The sequence below is a fragment of the Mustela lutreola genome, chromosome 6 (assembly GCF_030435805.1).
Source record: "Mustela lutreola isolate mMusLut2 chromosome 6, mMusLut2.pri, whole genome shotgun sequence".
NCBI classification, from domain to species: Eukaryota; Metazoa; Chordata; class Mammalia; order Carnivora; family Mustelidae; genus Mustela; species Mustela lutreola.
Genome location: NC_081295.1, coordinates 103,035,332 through 103,060,322, shown reverse-complemented (window position 1 = coordinate 103,060,322; position 24,991 = coordinate 103,035,332). Strand labels below are relative to the sequence as shown.

The 24,991-nt window shown below is 39.3% G+C and overlaps 1 long non-coding RNA gene across 3 annotated transcripts in view; it reads left to right on the top strand.

Annotated features, from left to right (window-relative positions):
- LOC131834126 (uncharacterized) overlaps nucleotides 1–24,991 on the top strand; it is a 141,060-nt gene that overhangs the window by 6,162 nt on the left and 109,907 nt on the right. For all 3 annotated transcript variants that reach the window (XR_009354764.1, XR_009354762.1, XR_009354763.1), the window contains exons 2-3: nucleotides 14,038–14,315; nucleotides 16,167–16,245. This is a non-coding gene — a long non-coding RNA (uncharacterized LOC131834126). The remainder of the gene's footprint in view (nucleotides 1–14,037; nucleotides 14,316–16,166; nucleotides 16,246–24,991) is intronic.

Sequence of the window (24,991 nt, the reverse complement as noted above, 5' to 3'; positions counted from 1 at the left end):
GGGTTTTGTTTATGTTTTCGTTTTTTATTTTTCTTTTGAGTTGGTTGAGTTCCTTACATATATCAGATATAAGATTGACAAATATTTTCTGCCTTTTTTCTGACCCTCTGTAGGCTGCTGTTTCATTTTGTTATTTCTTCTGTTGTGCAGACACTTTTTAGCTTGGTGTAGTCCTACGTGGTTTTGCTTTTGTTGCTTGTGCTTTTGGAAAAATCTCAAAGTAATTACTGCCAAACCAATGTCAAGGAGCTTTTTTCCTGTTTTTTTTTGTTGTTGTTGTTGTTGTTGTTGTTGTTTGTTTATTTTATTATTTTTTTTTCTGGGTGATACAGTTTATGGTCTTCTGTGTAATTTCCATGAGTTGTGTTAGATAGGGGTCCCAAATTGGATGTTCACGGGCATTGTTTTGCCCGTGAACACCCAATTTTTCCAGCACCATTTACTGAAGAAACTAGCCTTTCTCCATTGTATGTTCTTGCTTCCCTTGTCAAGTGCTAGTTGACCATAACTGTACAGGTATATTACTGGGCTCTCAATTCTCTTTCTTTTATGCGGTTGTCTACGTATCTGTTTATATGCCTGTACCATACTTTTTTGATTACTATAGCTTTGCAGTATGGTTTGAAATCAGGAAGTATGATGCCTCGAGCTTCATTCTTCTTTCTCAGGATTGCTTTGATAATTTGGGGTCTTTGGCCGTTCCAAACATACTTTAAGATCATTAATTCTATTTCCGTGAAAACTGCCTTTGGAATCTCCATAGGGATTACCCTGAATCTATAAATCACTTTTGGTAGTATGGCCATTTCAACAATATTAATTCCCTGATCCATGAACATGAGATATCTTTCCATTTATTTGTGTCTTCTTTAATTCCTTTCATTAACATCTTACAGTTTTTGTCTTACAGTTCCTTGGTTAAATTTATTCCCAAGTGTTGTATTATTTTTGGTGCTATTGTGAGATTGTTTTCTTCATTTCTGTTTCAGCGAATTCACTGTTAGGGAAGGGAAATGCAATTGACTTTTGTAGATTCATTTTATATCTTGAAACTGTACTGAATTTGTTTATTCTAACAGGTTGTTTTTGGTGGAATTGTTGGGACCTTTTATGTCATCAGCAAATGAAGATGATTTTACTTCTTCCTTTCTTTTTCTGCTTCGGGCACAGTGAAAGCTGGAGGCACATAGCTTGGCCTCTAGTTCTCGGCCCTGGGCACGAACGCAGGTGTACAGGCTGGCCACTGGACTTGGTTAGCAGAACGCAGGCGCACGGCTAGCTGCAAGCGGGCCCAGGAGTGGAGGCAAGTGACAAGACAGGGCTAAGGCTGGGCCCAGGAGCAGCTGCAGACCTGTGTACAGCAGGGAGGCTGGCGTTGGGAGGCAGGGCAAGGACGTGCAGGTGCACAGCTAGAGCTGCTAGCCTCAAGCACACACTTGTGAGTGAAGGTCCGCCATGGAGACTGTGACTTTGCATTTTGTTTTTATGCAGCTACAGAGGCTTGGGGCTTGCCCATGGGGACCCTGGGCTCTGGTGGGGGTGGAGCAGGTTAGGAAGTGGAGAAGAACTCAGAGGGCGGGCAAATGCCAGTGGGGTGAAAATCCAGGAAAATCTGCTCTGGGGCCGTGTGATGACTGCACTTGCCATTGCTTTTTTTTAGCGGCAAGAACTGCTGGGCTCCTCTGCAGAACATGTAACTGGAACTCCCCGCTACATGGCTCCGTCTGGTCACCCCTACTCTTCTACCTTGTCACTGACTATCTCTCTGTATCTCAGCTTTGCTGGTCTTTAGGTGGAGTGACATGGAAGCAAGTTTCTGGAAAGGCTGCAGAAACTGGTCAAAGGCTGCAGAAACTGGTCAATCATGGGCTTTCCCTTTCCCAGGAAGAGAACTTTCTCAAGCTAGGGCATTCCCTCTGGGTCTAGAAAAGTGCTGGCCTGGGAGCGTGAAATGATGGAGGCCAAATGAAGCTGTTCTTCCTTCCCTTTACCTGCCTTTGTGCTCCAATTTTTATTCTCCTGTGTTGCTGAGGTTGCTTAAATGGACTCTGGAACCGCCACCCATCCCCATCCTGACTTATTTTGGTTTGTGGATAGACATGGAATTGTTGATCTTTGCAGGGGTTGGGGGGGGCGCAGAGGCTGAGGTCTCCTTCTGCACCATCATGGTGATGTAACCACAAATGTTTTAGAATAAAAATCCATTGAGGTATCATTTCTTTCTCTTTTCAGCCTTTGTCTCCCATTCATAGGTGACAAAGATAGGACATCACTTTATTATAAATTCCCTCAACTTCTGTAAGCCTCATGCCTAAAATGAGAGGATTAGATGTATGCAAGGCCCCTCTGCTTCATAATTTTGGTGCAGTTTCTGGTCCATGATGGGTACCTGATAAATATCTGTTAAATAATTCTGGATATTCAGCCACATATTCTGACCTCTACCAAGCGCCATCTGGCAGACTCATGTTAATACTGTGGTTCCACAATTTGTTAGTTCCGTGAACTTGAGCCAATGATCTTCTCCAAGTCTTTGTGGCCGTATCTATAATATGGATTAAAATGTGCCCACACTGTTGGGTTAGTAGAGGGTGACGTGAGGCAGTGTCTACAGCCCTCTGCATCATGCCTGGTACAGAGAAAGCATGCCACAAATGGCTGCAGCTATTATCATATTAATAGGCACTAATAAATAATTATCGCTAACAGTAGCTCTAGGGGAATTTCCTGAAAGCCTTGGCTAGAACAGTTCTCTCTCTCTCTCTCTCTCTTTTTTTTTTTTTCCCAAAGATTTTATTTATTTATTTGACAGACAGAGATCACAAGTAGGCAGAGAAGCAGGCAGAGAGAGAGAAGGAAGCAGGCTCCCTGCTGAGCAGAGAGCCTGATGCAGGGCTTGATCCCAGGACCCTGGGATCATGACTTGAGCCAAAGGCAGAGGCTTTAACCCACTGAGCCACCCAGGCGCCCTAGAACAGTTCTCTATACGGTCACTTGTCACCTCACTTGGCATCCATTACACTGGGAAATGTGTTCACAGTCAGAAAGTCCTGATAGCTCCATGTTCCTAGTTTCTCGAATTCTCTTGCCTCATTATGAATGCTCTGAGTTCCCCACATCCACCCCCACTATCTGTCCCATCATCCAGGCAGCTCCTGGGTGCCTCACTCTCAGCAGCCTTGCATCCTGCTCCCTCCTGATCACAGCACTCTCTCTCTCCCTCCACCACTCTTCTCACTCCTACTGAACATGAGCTGCTTGACCATCAGGATTTTGACATTTTATTCACAAAAAGCTCCAAAGCACATAATAGGTGTACCACAAATATTGGTTGAACAAACAAATAACATATCCACCGCTATTCCTGATTTCAAGAAAGCTTGGTTCCAGATGGATGTTTCAAAATAGAGATAGCCAAATCTCTCAAATCTTCCCATTGTGAGAGAAGTTCCTGGCATGAATTAGCCAGAGATCACGTAAGTGGCTCAGAGATAAATGGTCAGATCTTCATTTCCTCATTCTTTTCTTTACTTCCCCTGGCTATGGCTCAGCATTTGTTCGTTCTGATTAATGCACAGCCTGTTTTCTCCTTCCATTAATGAACTAGAAGCTGCATAAGCATCTGAGCTTCAAAGGCTTGCCTCCTGTGTTGTAAAGTGATATGACGGAATTCCAAAAGTCTTGAAGTAATAACTTAGGTGAAACTTATGTCGATTTTGCAACATTTGTTAAGGGACAAGAAGGCTGAATGTTCTTGTTTACAAAAATTAGCTGAGAGTAATATGCTAAGCCAATTTGTTTAAAGTTTGTTTCCTTTACTTTGGCAACAAGGAGAAGTTTCATCTATTTTTAAGTCTGGCTCTGCTGGTTGTTAAGCCTGATGCTTTCTGAGAATAAGCATCATTTTATTTGCTTAAAATCATTGTAACCTCCTTTAATCTGTGTGTGTAATAAATCTCCATCCTTTGGAAATTACATTACGAAATCAATTTATCTAAAAGCTAATTGCCATAGAACACATTTTGGTTTGGCTCATCTTTAATATAGTAAATAACCTAAAAGGAATCTTACCTCTACTAATATCTCATTTTCAGATGTTATTATCTGGAGATATAATATGCAAGCCAAGTTTTTCAAAGCTATTAATGTAGATAAATTGTTTATGCAATGGTGAAATTTAATTTAAGCAGGAGGTCTGTGCAATAGTCTGAATGGCTCTCAGAAATTTCTAAGTGTGGATTTTGTCAAGGGACAATGGCTTCATTCATTCACTCTGTTAAGTTGCTACTTTTGTTAGGCATTGCACTGTATTTAAATAATTCAGTAATTCATTTATAACTTCTTTTTAAAATAATGCATTAAGTAAATATTAAATAATGCACCAGGTACAATTCTAGATGCAGAGTATGAACAAGTCAGAAATGGTCCCTGCCATCAAGAAGCTTATATTATGTGCTAAAATACAGACGAATAAGAAACATATACTTTAGACTAGATCATCTTCAAAGAGCAATATTAACACAAATAGTTAAATTTTCAACAACATTTGTGGAAGTAGGAGTCAGTGGAATAATATTTTTAAAGTGCTGAAGGAAAACAAAACAAAACAAAACAAAACCCTGCCAATCTAGAATTCTGTCTTCTGAAAAAAAAAAAAAAAAAAAAAACCTTCCAAAAATCATGTCAAGTTAAGGTCATTTTCAGACAACTGAAAGCTGAGCAAGGTTGTAACTAGCAGGACTTCAATATAAGAAATCCTAAAAGAAGTTCTTCAGGGTAAAAGAAAATGATCCCAAGAATCTGCAGGAGGGAAGGAAAATCCCCAGTAAGGATAACTGGGGGATAAATATAGAAAGATATTTGTGAATTAAAGCTACAACAAGAGTAATGTTTCCTGGGGATTATAACATTTATGAGAGAAAAATACACAAAAGCAATGGCACAAAAACAGAAGGAGGGTAAATGGAATTCAACTGTTTTGCTTTACTGATGAAGTGGTGAAAGTATTAATTTAAGGTAGATTGTATTTAGCCAAGAATGAGAAGCATATTATAATCTTTAGAGTAACCACTAAAATAATAATATGAAAATGATTAATTAAAAGCTGACAGAAGGGTGCCTGGGTGGCTCTGTCAGTTAAGTGTCTGCTTCTGCCCAGGTCATGATTCCAGGATCCTGGGATAGATCCCCATGTTGGGCTCCCCTCTCACTGGGGAACCTGCTTCTCCCTCTCCCTGCTTGTGCTCTTTCCCATTCTCACTATCTCTCTCAAATAAATAAATAAAATATATTTTTTAAAGAGCCAACAGGAGGGATGCCTGGGTGGCTTGGTCATTAAGTATCAGCCTTTGGCTTAGGTCATGATCCCAGGGTTCTAGGATCAAGCCCCGCATCCAGGCTCCCTGCTCATCGGGAAGTCTGCTTTTCCCTTTCCCACTCCCACTACTTGTGTTCCCCCTCATTCTCTGCATCTCTCTCTGTCAAATAAATAAATTAAAAAATATTTTAAAAAATAAAAATAAATAACAATAAAAAGCCAACAGAAAAGATAAAATGGAATACTTGATTAGTTGAACAAAAGTTTAGAAAGCAGGAACAAAGGAACAAAACCCCAGAAGGTTAAACAGAAACAAAAAGCAAGAGAGACTTATATCCAAATATGTTAGTAATTACATTAAATATTAATGGACTAAATACTATGATTAAGGGAACAAAATTGCCAGACTGGATTTTAAAAATTATTCCAAACAAGGCGCCTAGGTGGCTCAGTGGGTTAAAGCCTCTGCCTTCGGCTCAGGTCATGATCCCAGGGTTCTGGGATCGAGCCCCACAACAGGCTCTCTGCTCAGCAGGGAGTGGCTTCCCCTCCTCTCTCTCTTCCTGCCTCTCTGCCTACTTGTGATCTCTGTCTGTCAAATAAGTATTTAAAATCTTAAAAAAAAAAACTATCCCAAACATTTCTTGTCTGTAATTCACACAATAAATATAAGGATGCAGATAGGCTGAAAGTAAAAGGATGTTCACTATGATATGCCATGCTAACACTAACAAAGGGGTCACTGGTAAGACTGTGGCTATCAAAGTACACTTTAAGACTAGGGAACTGGGGATGGAAAGAGGGATAGTTCATAATCATGCAAGGATCAATTCAACAGGAAAATATAATTCTACATGTGTATCTATCTAATATATACTTAAAATATATAAAACAAAAATAACTATAAATGTACTACCATAGATGTAGATTTAACAGTGAATCTTGGAACACTGAAAAAAAAAATAAAATAAATTAAAATACTTCTCTCAGTAGCTGATAAAATAAGAAAAAAAAAGTCAGCATTTCCAAACTGCAGGGTACATGTTACCAAAATAGAACATGTGTTGGAACAAAACTCAAGTTCCAACCAATTATGAAGGATTGAAATAACATACAGCATATTCTCTGGCCAGAGTGGAACTGAACTAAAAGCAAAAACAGAACTATAGATTCTTTCTTTAAAAACAGAAAGCTAGATTTCAGCCGAATGAAAACCTCTAATTGTCTGGAAATTGGGCAACATATTTCTAATTAGCTCATGAGTTGAAGAAGAAATCACAGTAAAAATTGAAAATATCGTGAAGTTAATGATAGCAAAAATATGGCATGTTTATGCACGTAAAATAGTGCTTAGATTTATAGCTAAAATATTAGAAAAAAGAAAGGTTGAAAATTAACAATCTAAGCTTCTGTTTATCAAAAATACTTGATAAAGAATAACAAATTAAAGCCAAAGAAAGTAAAGGTAACAAAATCATACAGATAAAAGTAGAATCAGTCAAATATAAAGCAGCTTTAAACAGAGAAGATCAACAAAATAAAAGTTTGTTTCTCTGAAATGAGTGATAAAATTGATGAACACTGATGCATGATTGATTAAGGAAAAAAGGAAGGGGGGAGGGAAGGAGAAAGGGGGAAAGGAGGAAGGAAACACAATTTACCAAAACTGCCCCCAAAAGAAATGGCCAATCAGAATAATCCTACATATATTAAAGAAATTAAATCTGTAGCTTAAAATATTCTAGGGCACCTGGGTGGCTCAGTGGGTTAAGCCGCTGCCTTCGGCTCAGGTCATGATCTCGGGGTCCTGGGATCGAGTCTCGCATCGGGCTCTCTGCTCAGCAGGGAGCCTGCTTCCTCCTCTGTCTCTCTGCCTGCCTCTCTGCCTACTTGTGATCTCTCTCTGTCAAATAGATAAATAAAATTTAAAAAAAATATTCCCACAAGGAAAACTCCAGCCTTAGACAGCTCTGCTGATGAATTCTTCAAAAATATTTAAAGAAGAGATCATACAAATTTTAAGCATAGTTTTTTAGAAAACAGAGTAAGAGGGAACAGTTTCCAACTTACTCTATGAGGATGGTGTAACAGTGAGAACAAAATCTGACAAAAGACATAAAGGAAAATAAATAAAGGAAAATTATAGACCCATATAGCTCAGAAACATAAAAATCTTAAACAGAATATTAGCAAATGGAACCCCTGATAAGGAATTATGACTAAGTGGTGTGTATTCTAGGAGAGAGAGAGAGAAAGGTGGTTTTACTCTTCAAAAGTATGAATCAAGGTAATCTACTACATTAACAACTGAAAGGAGAAAAAACACATGAACATCATAGTAAATGTAAAAAAAACCATATGATAAAATTCAATACCTGTTCACAGTAAACACACTTAGCAAGTCTGGGATAAAACCTGAAACTTGTATGTCTACAAGAACCCAACAGCAAGTACCCAGTTTAATGGTGAAATTAAATTAAATTAAATTAAATTTCGTCTAGAAGTTAGGAACAAGAAAGAGAGGACCTCTATTGCCAGTGCCATTCAACATTGTTCTTTAGGTGTTATCCAGGGAAAAAGGTGAGGAAAGGAAAGAAAAGATAAAAATTGGAAAGCGAGAAATAACATTCATATAATTCATGTATAATGTGATTGCATAGAGAATTCAGAAGAGTGTGTACCTTGTTAGATTTAATCAACACAGTTAGCATATTTGTTGCATTGCCTTTCTATGTACTAGAAACAAACTAAAGGAAATGAAATATTAAATAAAAGTAACTTTTACAATAGCATCAAAAAACATTAACTACTTAGAAATAACCCTTATGAAAGATTTGCAAGATCTCCACATTAAAAACTACCAAACACCACTGAGAAAAATTCCAGAAAGTCATGTGTAAATGGAGATATCTACCATGCTCATACATTAAGGTCAACATGGCCATTCTGCCAGTTCTGCTCAACTCATCTAGAGACTCAGTACATTCATATTAAAAATCCCAACAAAGCGTTTTTTTTTTCTTTAGTAGAAATGTACAAATTAAATTTAAAATTTATATGGAGATGCAAAAGTCCTAGAATTCTAAGACAATTTGAGGAACAGAATTAGAGGACTTGTATACTACCAAACTTTAAAACTTATGAAACTATAAAACTATCATAATTAATTCAGTATGGTAGTGACAAAGGATAATCAAATTTACCAAAGGAACACAGAGAGACTATTACAAAGTCCAGAAACAGATACTCATGTACAGGACAACTGGTTCATAATAAACTTACCTTTGCAACTCAATGGGGAAATGATAGTCTTTTCAATAAATAATAATGAAGCAAGTGGATGTATATATAGAAAATAATAACTGGTCTCATAGTTCATTCCATACACACACAGAAATGTACTTGAGATGAATCATAGACATAAGCATAAAAAATAAAACAATAGAGTTCTCAGGGGAAAAAAAACTCCAGAACAAAACATAGAAAAATATCTTTTTACCAAGTGTAAGAAGTCATAAAACTACTCGATAGTGATGGGGGTTGGAGAGTGGCTTAGTCCCCTTTATGGGATTAAGAAGAGGTAAGGGGACCCTCTGGGATGCTAGAATGTTCCTTCCAGCTCTGAATCTGGTGGTTATGAGCAGTTATGCATATGTAAAATGTGTCATGCTGTATACTTGGATTAGGGCACTCTATTCAATAAAAAGTAGAAATAAAATTAATAAATGCATAAAAAAAAAGAAATCCCAGTGGTAATGAGAACACATTTTGGTATTTGTTCTATCCTACCTCCCATTCCTGCACCCCAAGCCCACGTGGACATTTGTCAGTTCCTTTTCTCCATATTAACCAAAACTCTTCTAAAAATATTTGAAGTACTGGGGTGCCTGGGTGGCTCAGTCAGTTGAGTATCTGACTCTTGACTTCAGCTCGTGTAATGACCTTATGATCATGAGATCAAGTCCTGCTTCCAATTCTGCCACTGAGTGTGAAGCCTGCTCTCTCTCTCTCCCTCCCTCTGCCCCTCCCCCTGCTCACGTGACCATGTACACACGTGGTCTCTCTCAAAAAAAATTTAATTAATTTAAAAAAGCATTTAAGTACTAAATCTGAGTTTCTGCAAGACTTCCTCTATATTTTAACTCTAAATAAACTAAAAAAAAAAAAATCTCAGCTTATCTAGTGACTTTTCAAAAGCTCAAAATTATATCAACACCGATAAAGGAGTTCCTTGAGTAAAATACTGACATCAAACCAAAGCAAAACCTCTTAGGAGTATAATCACTGTCACGTATTCTGGGAGTATCACAGGCACTACACTGGGCCCGGGGAAATCCATAAAAATGGGATGCAGCTTCTTTCTCCTATAGTCTCACTCAAATAAGAATAACTAAAGTTTATATAGCTCTTCTTGTGTAGAAGGAATTATTCTAAGTACTTTAACCTGCAAATTAATATATTTCATTCCCCCAAGAATCCAATGAGGTGGGTTGCCCCTCATTTTCCAAATGACAAAACTGAAGCACTGAGAGGTTAAGTAATTTATCCAGAGTCACACAGCTAATGAATGGCGGAGCTGGATTTGAACACAGGCATTCTTGTGCTATTCCATGTATTCCCTTGGTCCTATGTAAGAACGAATTTTTCTTCCTCTTTAGGATTAGGTAGGAGTGTTTTGGGGAAAGAACCTCTCTTTGGGTCCTTAAAAGCCCAAGAGAAGTCCATGCTAGGGCCTGTGCAACCAGGAAAGGGGTCACCATTGCAGTTCTCTGGAAGCCTGGTCTGCAGGAGGTAGTCTCCACATCCATATTTAATCTCTAAAATAGAATGGGTATTCCTGAACCAGGCAACCTGTCTGCCCCATGTTTTATCTTAGATGAAGCAGTATCTCATTCTAGAACCTCAGCTCCGTAGCACGCAAAGAGGGCTAACTAACAAATTTTCCTTAGAGAATTTCTGGGGGAGGCTGGAAATTGAATCTTCTTCCTTCCAGGACACCAGCACTACTGAGAGCATTTGCAAAATACCCGGTAATTAGATTAATTTGCCAACACTGCAGATTAAAGGGGTATTTTAAACTTGATTTTATTTTGCTGTGTATTCTTTATTTCCTTATCAGTGTTGTGGTTTAATTTATTTTTTTTTTCAATTTTACACAGACATTTTCCTTGAAGAGTCTGACACAGACTCTTTCCTTAAAGAGTTTTTATTCATCTCTGATTTTTAAAAATTGAGTTATATTTGGTATAAAACATTGTGTAAGTCTGAGGCGTATGACATATAGATATGATACATTTATGTTGCAAGATGATCGCCAATGTAGCATTACCTAACATGTCTATCATGTCATATAATTATTATTTCCTCTAGTGCTGAGAAAAATTAACATCTAGTCTCTTAGCAAGTCAAATGTGTATAGTTCAATTGTGTTGTCAGTAATCACTGTACTGTGTATTGGGTTTCCAGGACTTGTTTATCTACTAGTTGCCCCTTTGATTGATTGATTGATTTATTTTTTTGGTACAGGGTTTTTTTCCTTCACATTTTTGATAACAGGGTTTCTCAGTCTCAGCACACTCAATATTGTGGGCAATATAGCTCTTGGTTGGGGGAGCGGGCTGTCCTGTCCTGTGCATGGCAGCATTCATGGATGCCGCTCACCTGATACTGGTACCATCCCCACCCCCAACTGTGACACCAAAACTGTGACACCAAAACTAAACCACTGCTTTAGTCCACGGTTTACAATAGCAAGAAAGCCAAGTACAGTCAGTTAGAAAGTTCCAGATATTTCATATGTAAGGAGACACCTGTAAGCTCCTGTCACTGGCTCATTGTGAGTTCTCAAGGCCCAGGTTCAGGTAGCTTCTAGCCCTGGGCTGACCCATATCCTGCAGAAAAAAAAATTTTTTTTAAAGATTTTATTTGACAGACAGAGATCACAAGTAGGCAGAGAGAGAAGGAAACAGGCTCCCTACTGAGCAGAGAGCCCAGTGTGGGACTCGATCCCAGAACTCTGGGATCATGACCTGAGCCGAAGGCAGAGGCTTCAGCCCACTGAGCCACGCAGGCAACCCTGCAGAAAATTTTTGTCAGATAAATGAAAAAAGTCAGTGATGACTGCAACAAATTTCTTCTTAATGTTATAAATTTGAGGCAACTGGATGTCAAGTAAGCCAAATACTTTTGGTACCAGTTGAGACCTGATTTATGACCCAGGTTGTGATCTATTCTGGAGATGTTCCATGTGCTCTAGAGAAGAATGTGTATTTTGTTGCTTTGGGATGGAATGTTCTGAATATTCTGTGATGTCCATCTGGTCCAGTGTGTCATTTAAGGCCTTTATTTCCTTGTTGATCTTTTGCTTAGATGATCTGTCCATTTCAGTGAGGGGATGTTAACCTCCCCTACTATTATTATATTATAGTCAATGTGTTTCTTTGATTTTGTTATTAAGTGGTTTATATAATTGGCTGCTTCCATGTTAGGGGCATAGATATTTAAAATTGTTAGGTCTTCTTATTAGACAGACTCTTTAGGTAAGATATAGTATCCTTCATCATCTCTTATTATAGTCTTTGGCTTAAAATCTAATTGATCTGATATAAGGATTGCCACCCAGCTTTCTTTTGATGTCCATTAGCATGGCAAATCGTTTTCCACCCCCTCACTTTAAATCTGGAGGTATCTTTGGATCTAAAATGAGTTTCTTGTAGACAGTATATCAATGGGTCTTGTTTTATTATGCATTCTGGTACCCTGTGTCTTTTGATTGGGGGAATTTAGCCCATTTACATTCAGGGTAACTATTGAGAGACATGAATTTAGTGTCATTGTATTGCTTGTAAGGTGACAGTTACTGTATATTGTGTCTGTTTCTTTCTGATCTACTAATTTTAGGCTCTCTCTTTGCTTAGAGGATCCCTTTCAATATTTCCTGTAGGGCTGGTTTGATGTTTGCAAATTCTTTTAATTTTTGTTTGTCCTGAAAGCTTTTATTTCTCCTTCTATTTTCAATGACAGCCTAGCTGGATATAATATTCTTGGCTGCACATTTTTCTCATTTAGTGCTCTGAATATATCATGCCAGTCCTTTCTGTCTTGCCAGATCTGTGTGGATAGGTCTGCTGCCAATCTAATATTTCTACCATTGTATGTTATAGACCTGTTGTCCCATACTGCTTTCAGGATTTTCTCTTTGTCACTAAGACTTGTAAGTTTTACTATTAGATGATGGAGTGTGGACCCATTTTTATTGATTTTGGAGGGTTTCTCTGTGCCTCCTGGATTTTGATGCTTGTAACCTTTGCCATATTAGGGAAATTCTCTATAATAATTCACTCCAGTGGACCTTCTGCCCCCCCCCTTTCTTCTTCTTCTAGTATCCCAATTATTCTAATATTGTTTTGTCTTATGGTATGACTTATCTCTTGGATTCTCCCCTCATGGTCCAGTAGTTGTTTGTCTCTCTTTTGCTCAGCTTCTTTATTCTCCATCATTTGGTCTTCTATATCACTAATTATCTCTTCTGCCTCATTTATCCTAGCAGTAGGAGCCTCCATTTTTTATTTCACCTCATTAATAGCTTTTTAAATTTCAACTTTGTTAGATTTTAGTTGTTTTATTTCTCCAGAAAGTGCTTTTATTTCTCCAGAAAGAGATTCTCTAATATCTTCCATGACATTTTCCAACTCAGCTAGCACCTTGGGAGTCATCATTCTGAACTCTAGTTCTGACATATTACCAATGTCTGTATTGATTAGGTCCCTAGCCTTTGGTACTGCCTCTAGTCCTTTCTTTATTTCTTCCTTTTTTTTTTTTTTTTTTTTTGTGGTGAGTTTTCTGCCTTATAATTTGAATGAGAGAGTAATATACTAAATGGGTGGCAAAGATCCCAGAAAAATGTATGCTAGCCAAATCTGAAGAGATCCAAAACCAGGGGGAGAAGAAAGGGGTACAAAAAAAAATTATATGTATGTATTAGACTGGTGAATAGAACAGAGCCACCCACTTGATTTTGGGTGTATTTTGGTCCTTTAGAAGAAACTACCTCCCAAAATTTTAAATAAAGAAAAACTTATATATATACAAAAATAAGGGTAAACACAATGAAGGGATGGAATATGACTGTAAAGATGAAAATTTAAAAAGAATTCTAAAAAAGGAATTCATAAGTTGGTTGGGGGAAAAAAAAAAGAGGAGGGAATATGGTCAGGCTGGAGACTAGAACAAAGCCATGTGCTAGATTAGGGTATATTTTGATCTATTAGAAGAAATTGTATCCCAAAATTTTTTAGGAAAAAGAAACCTCTATGTATACAAAAAATAAGGTTAAATACAATGAAGGGATAAAATAGGACTATAACAATGAAGGCTTAAAAAGATTTTTTTTTTTAGAAATGTATTGTTTAGATAAAGTAGTTAAAAAATGTTAAAAGAGGAAAGAGAAGTTAAAAAATTAGAATAAGAAAAAAATAAAATTAAAAAATTTAATTAACTTTGCAAGACTAAAGAGTCATGGGGAGAAAGTCATGAATTCCATGCTTTGTTTTCCCCTTCTCTGGAGTTTCACTGTTCTCCTTCATCAGTGAGCTGGATTTCTTGCTCATCTCCTGGGGGAGGGGCCTGTTGCAGTGATTCTCCAGTGTTTTTGCCCAAGGTGGAATTGTGCAGCCCTTGCCATGGGCTCAGCTAAGTAATCTCCTTCCATTTGCTCTCAGGAGCTTTTGTTCCCTGAACACTTTCCATGGAGCTCTGGAGGACGGGAATGAAAATGGTGGCCTCCCAATCTCTGGCCCAGAGGAGTGGAGAGCTCAAGGTTCACTCTTCAGTGCACCCTTGGAGAAAAGCGCTCAATTGTTCCTGTCTCCCTGGTCTCTGGCTGTACTCTGTGCTCACCCAGCTTGTGACTGAGCATTTTTGTCTCTGGCACACAGTCTCATTTGGAGTCTCCAAATCCAGAAGATTCCTGCCATGCTGCTCTTCCCAGAGCAGGAAGGTGAGTCTTCCAGATCTTCTACTTCTGGGGTCAAAGAACAGCGGCCCTATTGTGCCTTGGTTCTCGGTTTAACATAACCCCAATCTGAGCGTTCACTCCTTGGCTCTGTCTCTGTAGCCGGCTTCCCTGCTCTAATACCTGGGAGCTCTGCCACACTCAGACACCTCCAATCTTTCTGTGGCCCCTCAGAACCTGAGACCACAATGTCCCCGTGAGGGCTCTACCTCTGCTTAGCCTCTGGAGCGATGTCCCTCAGTGGAGCAGATTTCTAAAAGTTCCAATTTTGTGCTCTGTTGCTCTGCCAATTGCCAGGAGCTAGCCCCTCCCTCCATGGTCTGTCTTCCTGTCGCTTCAGATTCACTTCTCCACATGTCCTTTCAGAAAATGGTTGATTTTCTATTCCTAGAATTGCTGCTCTTCTTCTCTCTATCTCCTGTTGAGTTTGTAGGTGTTTGGAATGGTTTGATACCTAGCTAGCTGAACTGCTGTAACCTGATGTCATCTCAGTCAGCTGCTCCTCCACCATCTTTCCAAGCATGCTCAATCTGAGTTCTAAATAGAACTTGTATAATGCTCCACTGTCAGATGGCACAGTCATGGGAGGAGGGCATAAAAGAACAGACTAGGAACAACAACAACACATAATAAAAAGAAACTGAATTCTTTCCTGCTATCTCTCCAAAAGATTAAGTTGTTTTGGTTTCGTTTGAAGAAAACAAACAGGAAAATGAGGGTTGAGGAATTTGTGGTACTTTCATAAAGCACAGGGTAACTTCTTGGAACTTCTTTTTCTTCATCTTATTCACATCCAAGTTCTTTACTACTGTACTGCAGCTGGTTCAAAGTCTTCTCTTTTCTCACTACAGACTTATCTCCAAAATTGGCTCCTCCCAACCCAGTTGATGCAGACTCCCTCTTCCCTCCCTCATCTACCCTGAGTTAACTCTCATGTAATGTTGATTTCACCTTCCATGTATCTTTCAATTGCTATTGGCTCTCCCACTCTCCAGATTCTGTATGATGAACAGCCCAGAGCTCATCAAGCCAGTCAACATCATTCCTACTTGAGAGTGTGGGATAAGGAGAGTAGAAAAATGGCCTAGAATCCTCCTTAGGGATTGATACAGGGAAAGAGCCTACACATATGTATTGAGTAATGGCTTTGGATCCTGTTTTAGAGAATGATTAGGATTGAATCTTGAAAGAGAGAAATTTGATGGAGTTTCTCACATTATATAACTTTTTTTGTGATGTGTGTACACAGGCAAGGGAGCTGCCTGCCTTTGTTTGAACTGGGAGATCATACTGGCACTTTGGTCTATTGTTACATTGACAATGCCTTTCTGTGACAGACCACCAGGAATCCACCTGTGGCAGAAGAAAGTTTGGGCTTATCAACTTGTTCCTGTGATGGCAACCTCACTCCTCAAGGAATTGTGGGTTATCTCAGTAAGGAGGAGTTAGAAAGACTTATTGCAGGATTTGCACTTGTGGTAGATGACTTTGATGAGGGTTGAAGGAAGTAGGGTTTTATTCTGGATTAGATGCTCTCAGGAAGCAGAGGTAATTCTCTGATTAGGTATAATTCCTGCCTAGAAGGCATGGAAACCACTGCTCAAGGCACTGGTCACTTCCAGCAACTAGCCCCTTGCTACACAAAGCCATCAACTCCATCGGAGAGAAGAGTCTTTTAACTAATGTTTTTGGAGGTCCTTTTAGATAATCCTTATTTCAACACTTGTCCTGCAAATAGAAAGTTAAGTGGTGCTATTTTCTTAGTCTAATGAGACTCACCACACAATGAAGTGTCTGCTTTTTCATGGAATATTTTTCCTATTTTTATTTTTTAAGAGCCTTTCCAGAAAGTGATAGATTGTCTTCCTGGGCCTGGCTGCAGTTTGCCTCCAGACACAATTTCATGGCTTACTGGGTAAGTTTGTGGTCGACTGGAAAGTAAATGAATTGCTTGAGCAGGGGCTCGTTTTTCAGGGCTTGTCCATTTGCAGAAGCTGTGTGACTTCTCTGTCACCTTGGGGACTCTGACCTAACTCAGAGATACACAGAGTTCATTTTCATCTGTCATCTCAGCCCATCTCCTTCTGAGTCAAATACTTATTTGTAAAATTTTCCTTCTGTAAATACTTTGTAGGGTGTCATGGATCCTTTAAACACCAAGACTGCCAACTCGATTCTCCTCAGCCTATAGTCGTCCTTTAACAAAAATACACATTATGCTTTCCACAAATAGACTGTAATTGGGTGGTGTGCACTGCATGGCTCTTGACCTCCTCTTGAACTCATTGTCCAATGTGCATTGCGCGTCTTTGCCAAGGTTACCCTGCACAGCTCTGCTATTCTGAGACTTCTGGCTGTTGGAGGAAAATGGTTCTTGAGGGGGTCGTGGGCATCTGTCACCTCGTATCCCCAGAGGATTTTTAGCCAGATCTTGTCTTCTCAAGGGTTCAAAAGTTTCCCTGGACTCATGGGTATACTTTCAAGGCAGAGGGCAATGGAGTCTTTTAAACTTTTTATATGTTTTTAACATTTGGAGGATGCCTAATACTTTTGCATCTTTTAAATAACAGGCCAAGAAGATTTAATAATTCTCTCCTCATTAGCTTTTTTACCGATAAATCTATCCCATGTGACACCAGATGATTCTCTCTGGCTCTTAGTGAGATTCCTTTCTAAAACTGTAAGGATTGCAGTCACAAGCAGGTCCTTGATGAAGAATACTGCAGGTCAGAGATGCTTGACGCACATCCTTGGCTTCCTAGGGCCCTTTGGGGTTTGTAACTAAAGCTGGAGCTCCTCTAGCATGCAGCTCTTAGGGGGATATCACAGAGAGCTTGCCGGCACCAGAAGTAAGAGAGGGTCTGAGTCTGCAATGTGAGGATGAGAGACTGAAGTTACAAAGGGACAGTAGGTAGAACTTTGTTCTACAATATGTAGAAAAGGTCGAACTTTGACCCCCAATCTAGAGTGATCTCCAGGAGGCCAGCTGACAGCTTGAACATCCCCTCTGGTGCAGAACTCTGTTTGGTTTATCATCATTTCCATCTGTAACCATCAGAACCAGCTATAGCTAAAAAAGAACATTCACCTCCATGACCTTATGGAAGGGACAGTTCTAGCAGAGGCTTCTGTGAGTGTAGGCATGCTTGTTCTTGGAGCATGCTGTGAAAAGCTTCTCACCAAGCCTTGAAAGAGATGCTTTTAGACTACAACGCTTCCCTAAAAACCTCCTTTATGTTATCCAGCAATCAGTCTAAAGAAGTAACAGTGCTAACTAACCACAACTCCACCACACTGGGTAAATGTTTTAGTAACTAAAGAACCTGGGAGAATGGAACGCATAACAGGATCAGCAGTCTGGACAAAAGTCTGCAGGGGGGCAAAGTACAAGGGTGGGAAGAGTGGGAAGAGTAAATTTTTTTAGATTACTTACCTGAATTGACCTAGATAAGGATGGGTTTACCTCTTGAGGAGAGGACTCCCGCTTCTTTTCCTTTCTCCCTCTGCCTCAGCTGTGTCCCCTCACTACTGACCCTTCCCTATATAGGATTCAGGTATGTGTGGACCAACATGGGCCAGAACCATCAGGAGATTCATAGCTGTGAGGTTTTCTTCTCACCCTCACCTCCTGCCCAGGAAATATGTGTGGTAAGTTAAAGAGAAGTGAAAACACCAGGCAAATGACAGAGCAGTCATGTTTGTCTTTGGTGTTTCCAAGTCTCTGGGTGCCTCAGCCTGGTGCTGACTCCCCAGGGGGAGAACTTCACTCTACCCAGGAATATCTGTCATTGCAACCTTGTTCCTCCCTCCCAAAAGGAGCATCCTATGTCCCATATTATCCGAATGCTCTTTCCCCATTTCTAAAATAACAAGTGGCTAGGCTTATGACTAGTTGGTGTTAAATTACCTATTTGGATTTGTTACCCAAATCAAACACATTCTAACATGATATAAAAAATAGCACCTTAATGGTGGTTCTCTAATGTCTTGGTATGTATGGTGCCCCGGATATGACCAACTGCTAGGTGGGGAGATCAGCCTGGATCCCTCTTCAGTCACTCTGGGGAGGGAGGTGATTACTAACCAGCTTCGCACCTTGGACCAGTTATTCCTCAGGGCCTCAGTTTTCTCATCTTTAAATTTGTTGAAGTAATAGTAATATGTAATCTTTATCTAACAGTCTTTGTCAGACACTATTGTAAGCATGTCATATCTATTAACTTACTGAAACTTCACAACAAATTTAGCTTCAGGCTCTGTACTTCATTTCTCCAAGATATGTGTGTGTGTGTGTGTGTGTGTGTGTGTGTGTGTGTTTTAATCTGGAAAATATAATTTTAACAACTCTAAGAGTTGATGTAAGTATTCAAGTGAAAACAAATGGAATATGTCCTGCACATAGTGAATCTGTGTGTGATAAATGGATATAAGGAGTTCTGTGATGTTCATTGTTCTTTTCTGGATTTATGGTAAATGGAAAATCCACTCCCTCACTTAAGAAATGCATCAAAGGAGACTAATTTTTTTTCCTTCATGAATTAATACTTTCCCCATGCTGTTAAGCAGTCACCTATCTCAGTGTATTAGATTTGGGGTCTTAACTCCTTCCAGTAATTATTTAAATCACCTTCGCTAATGCAACATGGAAAAACTAAGCTATTCGCTATTGATGGGCCCAATGGAAATACGAAAAACAGTTACAACGTGTTTCTGAGTTGTAAGTACCACATAGACAGGGATTTTTGTCCCTTTCTTTTTCATGTTGCTCTATCCCCAGTGTTTAGAACAGTGCCTGGCACATTGTAGACAATGAATACTTATTGAATAAATCAATGAATGAACAGGACAGCAAACATGAATGTATACCCCTGTGTTCTTGTAGAACTGTTCTAAGCAGAGCTGTAAGAAGCTTAGGCTGGTCGTTGGTTTGTTTGTTTTTTTTTTTAAATCAAATGAAATAATGCACATGAATGAATGCTCTTAATCAAATGAATACCCATTAAAGAATTTTGAAAGCTATAAAGCAGTTTTCAGAGGTTGAGGGCATAAGGAAGAGTTTCCTTAGAAAACAATAACAGGCTTTCTAAGTTTGCTCGAAGTTTATTTAAAGAAAATGCATGTAAGCAATAACTAGAGTGCTGTATTCTATTTGAAAACTGAAACGGGTCCAAGAAGTAAAACATGAGGGAAATCTGGCTTCTCTGATAGTTTGCTGAGTGTGTGGCAGATGTGTATGTAATTCAGCATAATTGTTTTTCCACCGAAAGCCAATACTAATCTTTTAACAGCTTCTTACCACATTAGACTCAGTCTTTCACTTTCTATGAGTTCCATCTGAAGAGTCGGTTCTGTTTGGAAAATAAAGCAGAATGCCGTTCACCCAGATGTCGTAGGGAAGTGCAGGGAGCTCCTTGGATCATGGTCCTCTATTACTAACTCAATGTGTTGAGTGTTACCCTCCTTACTAGGGAACTGGAACTGGAACTATGGGACCTCTACTCCCTGTTAAGAGTTCGTTTAATAAAACCTTGTTGTCCATGTAAGTTGAGGAGATCCTGCTCTCTGCAAGCATCTCTCCAATGTCCAGTGGCCCATTTATACAAGTATGAATTGTAGATTTTCATGCTGATGGTATACCACCAGTGATGAATTTGTTATTTGCCCACATCCATTGGTAATTTTACAATATGATTTATTTAGAAGTGAAATATTTTAAGCAAAGTATATGAAGTTCTCTTGGCTGAGAAGAACTTGTCTTATGTTACATTTGCTTCCCCTCGCCCTGTCCGACCCCAGTTTATACCTCCCTACATTATCCTTATTTCTATGACTTCTGCAGAGCGCTTTGTTTATTTAGGAATTAGTTGTCACTTTTTTCTTTAAACTCCCAAGATCAAATGGTTTTTGGGTTACTGTCCACAAGTTCATTCTGCCCCCATGCTACTCTGTATTATCAGCAATTATTAGAACTTAGTTTCCAAACTTTTCCCAAAGGTATATCTTGAGATCTTTTCAGGAAACGTGGCCTATTTTAAATGATATTAAGGGGAATTTTATGAGTGTTCTGGCCTATGGATGTTTCTCTCTTTGATTTATTTAACTATTTATTATAACCTGAGAGTGGGAGTTGTGAGAATATTAGCAAAGAAAAGAGTAGAGACCAAAAGGAATATACTTGGGGCACCTGGGTAACTCAGTTGGTTAAGCATCTGCCTTTGGCTCAAGTCCTAATGCCAGGGTCCTGGGATCGAGCCCCCATAGGGCTCTCGGCTCAGTGGGGAGCCTGCTTTTCCCTCTGGCTTTGCTGTTCCCCCTGCTTGTGCTCTCTTGCTCTGTCTCTGTCAAATAAATTTTTTAAAAATCTTAAAAAAAAAAAAAAGAAATGGTCACTTGGTGAAGGTCCTCTGGATTTACCCTCTGTATATGTTAGGCTGCAATCTGTGGAAAGGATCAGAAACCAACGAGGTCGGTGGTTTCTTGAACAGTAAGGGATCCATTAATTCAAATTGCAGGATGTTTTGAGGTTAGGCAGGTTTCAGGCATAATCTGTTACACTGTCTTTGCTTCTGCGTGACCCCCTCGTCCCTACCACCCACTAAAGGTTGGCTTTATCTTTGAGTTGGTCATGAGAAGTGACAATAATCCTCAGTATCACCTCCAGACATTACAACATTCCCTGAGAAAGTATGGGTCTTTTTTTCCTTCTTTCTGCTTGTCTTTTTAGGCGCACATCTTTCCCACATGACTCCCAGTGGACCTCCCTTGGTGAGTGAGTGGCCAAAACTGCATCTCAGAACTAGTCCTACCAGTTGAAAAAAAGGGAGAGGTCTTGTGGTAGAAGAGCATGGTGAAGCCTTTGGCTTTTTGGAGGAAGCAAGTTATTCAGATGTAATCAGGGTTTAGTGTAGGCAACCGAGAGCTTTAGCTGTGCCCTTGGAGGGCAGTCGAAAAGATTCTGAAAGACAAGAAAATGTAAAAACAGGGTTCTCAACTCATTGTAGGTGTTTGTATATGGGTCCAAAAGGCACAAAGCGGTCTCTTAAATATTTGAAGTAAAGAGGAATTAGGAAAGACTTTGGAGCACTGGGGTTACATAGCTAAAGTAGATTCATATATTTGGTCATGCCATCCAGGAGAGAGCTCTAACTCTAAGGTGTGATAGGCCCATCTATCTTCCAGTTAGCAGCCCCATGAATAAGACAAGCAGGGGGAAACTTGGGTGGTTAGGGAGTGTTAATGTTAGGAATGCAAAGAGAACTTCTTATTTTTCCCTTTTTAAAGATTTTATTTATTTACTTGACAGAGAGAGATAGATCACAAGCAGGCAGAGAGGCAGGCAGAAGGAAAGGGGGAAGCAGGCTCCCTGCTGAGCAGAAAGCCTGATGCGGGCCTTGATCCTAGCCTCGATCCCAGGACCCTGAGACCTTGACCTGACCTGAAGGCAGAGGCTTAACCCACTGAGCAACCCAGGCGCCCCTGTAATATACTGCCTTCTACAGGGCCACAAAGAGAGCTTTTGAGTTAGTGAAAGATTTCATCTACTTGTCTAATTGCCATTCCTCACTATTTAAAAGGTATTGTTAAACATCGCTTTGCAAATTGTCCTGTTCTAGGTAGTGAGGTAGGTCAGTAGAAAAAAAAGGAAAGAAAAGAAATGGATAGAATTAAAAATGCACTTCTAGTTTGCCTTCGATTAAGGCCAAGTGGCCTGGTGAGGTGGGCTAGGGCGATGGCACGTTTGGGTAGAGACTCCTAATTCCGAAGTGATTACAGGGAATGGGCCTCTTAAAGTCCTCTCTTCTCAACTGCCATTAGAGGTATCCGCTCCTAAGTGCTGGATACTTGCTGTCTTTCATCGTATTTGTAGGATTTGTTGCATGTGATTAATATATCTTTTTTTTTTTTCAAATTTTATTCTTAATTCTCATTTTAAAAGTCTCTTTTAGAGTCTTTGTTTATTTTCATTTCATGTGGAAAACATATAAGGCAAGCCCCATAACTGATAGCGAAAACTAATTGTATTAAATTTTCCTGTTCACGAGGGCCTTTTTTGGAAAGAGCAAAGAAACTGAGAGGGCTTTGGTGAAATCAATTGAACAAAGGCCCAAATATGGAAAATAAGTAAGTACTCGCTGAGGCAGCTTTTACGAGGGGTTGGGGAGAGGATAGCTTTGCAATTGACCGGCTCTAAAAAGGCCGAAAAATAAAAAAGTGTCTTTTCTTTTGTGTGAACATCTGACAAAATCTTACTAATTTCTTTTGGGTAGGAGGCCTGCCAACATGAAGAAAAGAGCAACTTACATTTTCTTCTGCATTTTGTAGCTAATGCTATTTGGCACCCTTGTAATTTGACAGCTGCATGTGAATCACAGATTACTGAACAGAGGGATTGGTGGAAGTCTTACTCAACAGACAGTCATCGTACAAGTTGTGAAAACTCATTGGTTCAAAGCCCCTACAAACTAAGACTTTACCTGAGGCTTCTTCGTTTAGCTCTTTAGTTTTTTGTTTCGTTTCTGCGCATGTCTTCTATAATACGTCTCAAAAACCCTAAAATGGACCCCTCCAAATGACTTGAAATCTGGAAAATATGCTTCCCTGGCCAATTCTGGTTTGCCTCAGTAGTGTTTTGAAGACTTTCTATGCTAAGTGCAAACATTCATATACCAAATTCCATGGGGCCTTCATCATTTTTAATGTGAAAAGAATCTGGTTTTGGTTTCTTTAATCTTTTATGGCCAAATTGGGTCCAGAAGATGAAACTGTGGCCCTACATTTTCCAACTAAGCAAAGCTTTGCTAATAGACAGGAAATATGTGGAGACCCTGTGCAATCAAATCTCCCAAGAATGCTTTCTTTTAGTTTTGAAACAAAGAGATCTATTTAACACACAAGAAAAACACTGTCCTCTAGTCTTAAAACCACTGAGAGCAGGAAATAATCTCAGAGGTCTGAAGCCCAGCATTATTTGAAATCCACTTGGAATAGGAGACCCGTGTGGACCGTGCAATGGCCCACCCTTTGCCTGTGATCAAAGCTGCTTTTATGAACGCTACTCAGGTGAGTAAAGAAACCCTTTTCATGTGGCCCATTTCAAGGCTTTGACATTTTTTCTGTATATTTATTATTTTCTCCAAAATAAGGGTTCTTCAATTGTGATATGTGGATATCCAGAAGATCTCTACGGATGAATTCAGGAAGTCTGAACTCTATGGAGTCTTGAGCTCACTTTTCTTGTAGAGAGATCTTAATTTATGTCAGAATCTGAAAGGAGTCACTGATCACCCTCAGAAGTTAGATAAAACTTTTTAAAGACTTTTATTCATGATATTTTGAGGCTGTGTTTTAGTATTTCTCTTTCCTGGGATGTCTGAGTTTCTCAGTTGGTTAAGTGTCTGCCTTTGGCTCAGTCATGATCCCATACTCCTGGGATTGAGTCCTGCATCCGGCTTCTTGCTCAGCAGGGAGACTGCTTCTCCCCCTACCTGCCACTCCCCTTGCTTGTGCCTGTGTTCTCTCTCTGACAAATAAAATAAAATCTTAAAAAAAAAAAAAAAGATTTCTCTTTCCTTGTAAAGATTTGAATACTGAATAACAGCTAGAATTAAGTGAATTCTGACTATATAGGTACTATATAGGTATACTTCTACATTTCTCTGATAAAAATTACATTTTTATTTAAGTTCTATACATTTTCAGAGTCAGATGGCTTCACAATATTTAGTATAAAAATATAGCATGACTCACCTGATTTCTGCTTCCCATAGGCAACCATTTCAACTTTCTTTTTTCTTTCTCTTCTTTTCTTTCTTTCTTTTTTTTTTTTTTTTTTAACACATGATGTATTATTTGCTTCAGGGGTACAGGTCTGTGAATCATTGGTCTTACACAATTCACAGCAATTACCATAACACATATCCTTTCCAATGTCCATAACCCAGCCACCCTATCCCTTCCCCCCAACACCCCATAATCCTCAGTTTGTTTCCTGAGAGTAAGAGTCTTTTAGGGTTTGTCTCCCTCCCCAGATTGTCTTGTTTCAGTTTTTCCTTCCCTATCCCCCATGACCCCCTGCTCTGTATCTCAAATTCCTCATATATCATATGATAATTGTCTTTCTTTGATTGACTTATTTTGCTTAGCATAATACCCTCTAGTTCCATCCACATTGTTGTAAAATGTGGCAGGATTTCCAGGGTTTTTGTTTTTTGTTTTTGATGGCTGCATAGTATCCCATTGTATATATACCACATCTTCTTTATCCATTCATCTGTTGATGGACATCTAGTTTCTTTCCATAGTTTGGCTCTTGTGGACATAGCTGCTATAAACATTCACATGCAACATGCCCCTTCGGATCACTACGTCCATATTTTTAGGGTAAATACCCAGTAGTGCAATTGCTGGGTCATAGGGTAGCTCTATTTTCAACTTTTTGAGGAACCTCCACACTGTTTTCCAGAATGGCTGCACTAGCTTCCATTCCCACCGACAGTGTAGGAGGGGTCCCATTTCTCCACCTCCATGTCAAGGTCTGTTGTTTCCTGACTTGTTAATTTTAGCCATTCTGACTGGTGTGAGGTGATATCTCATTGTGGTTTTGATTTGTATTTCCCTGATGCCAAGTGATGTGGAGCACATTTTCATGTGTCTATTGGCCA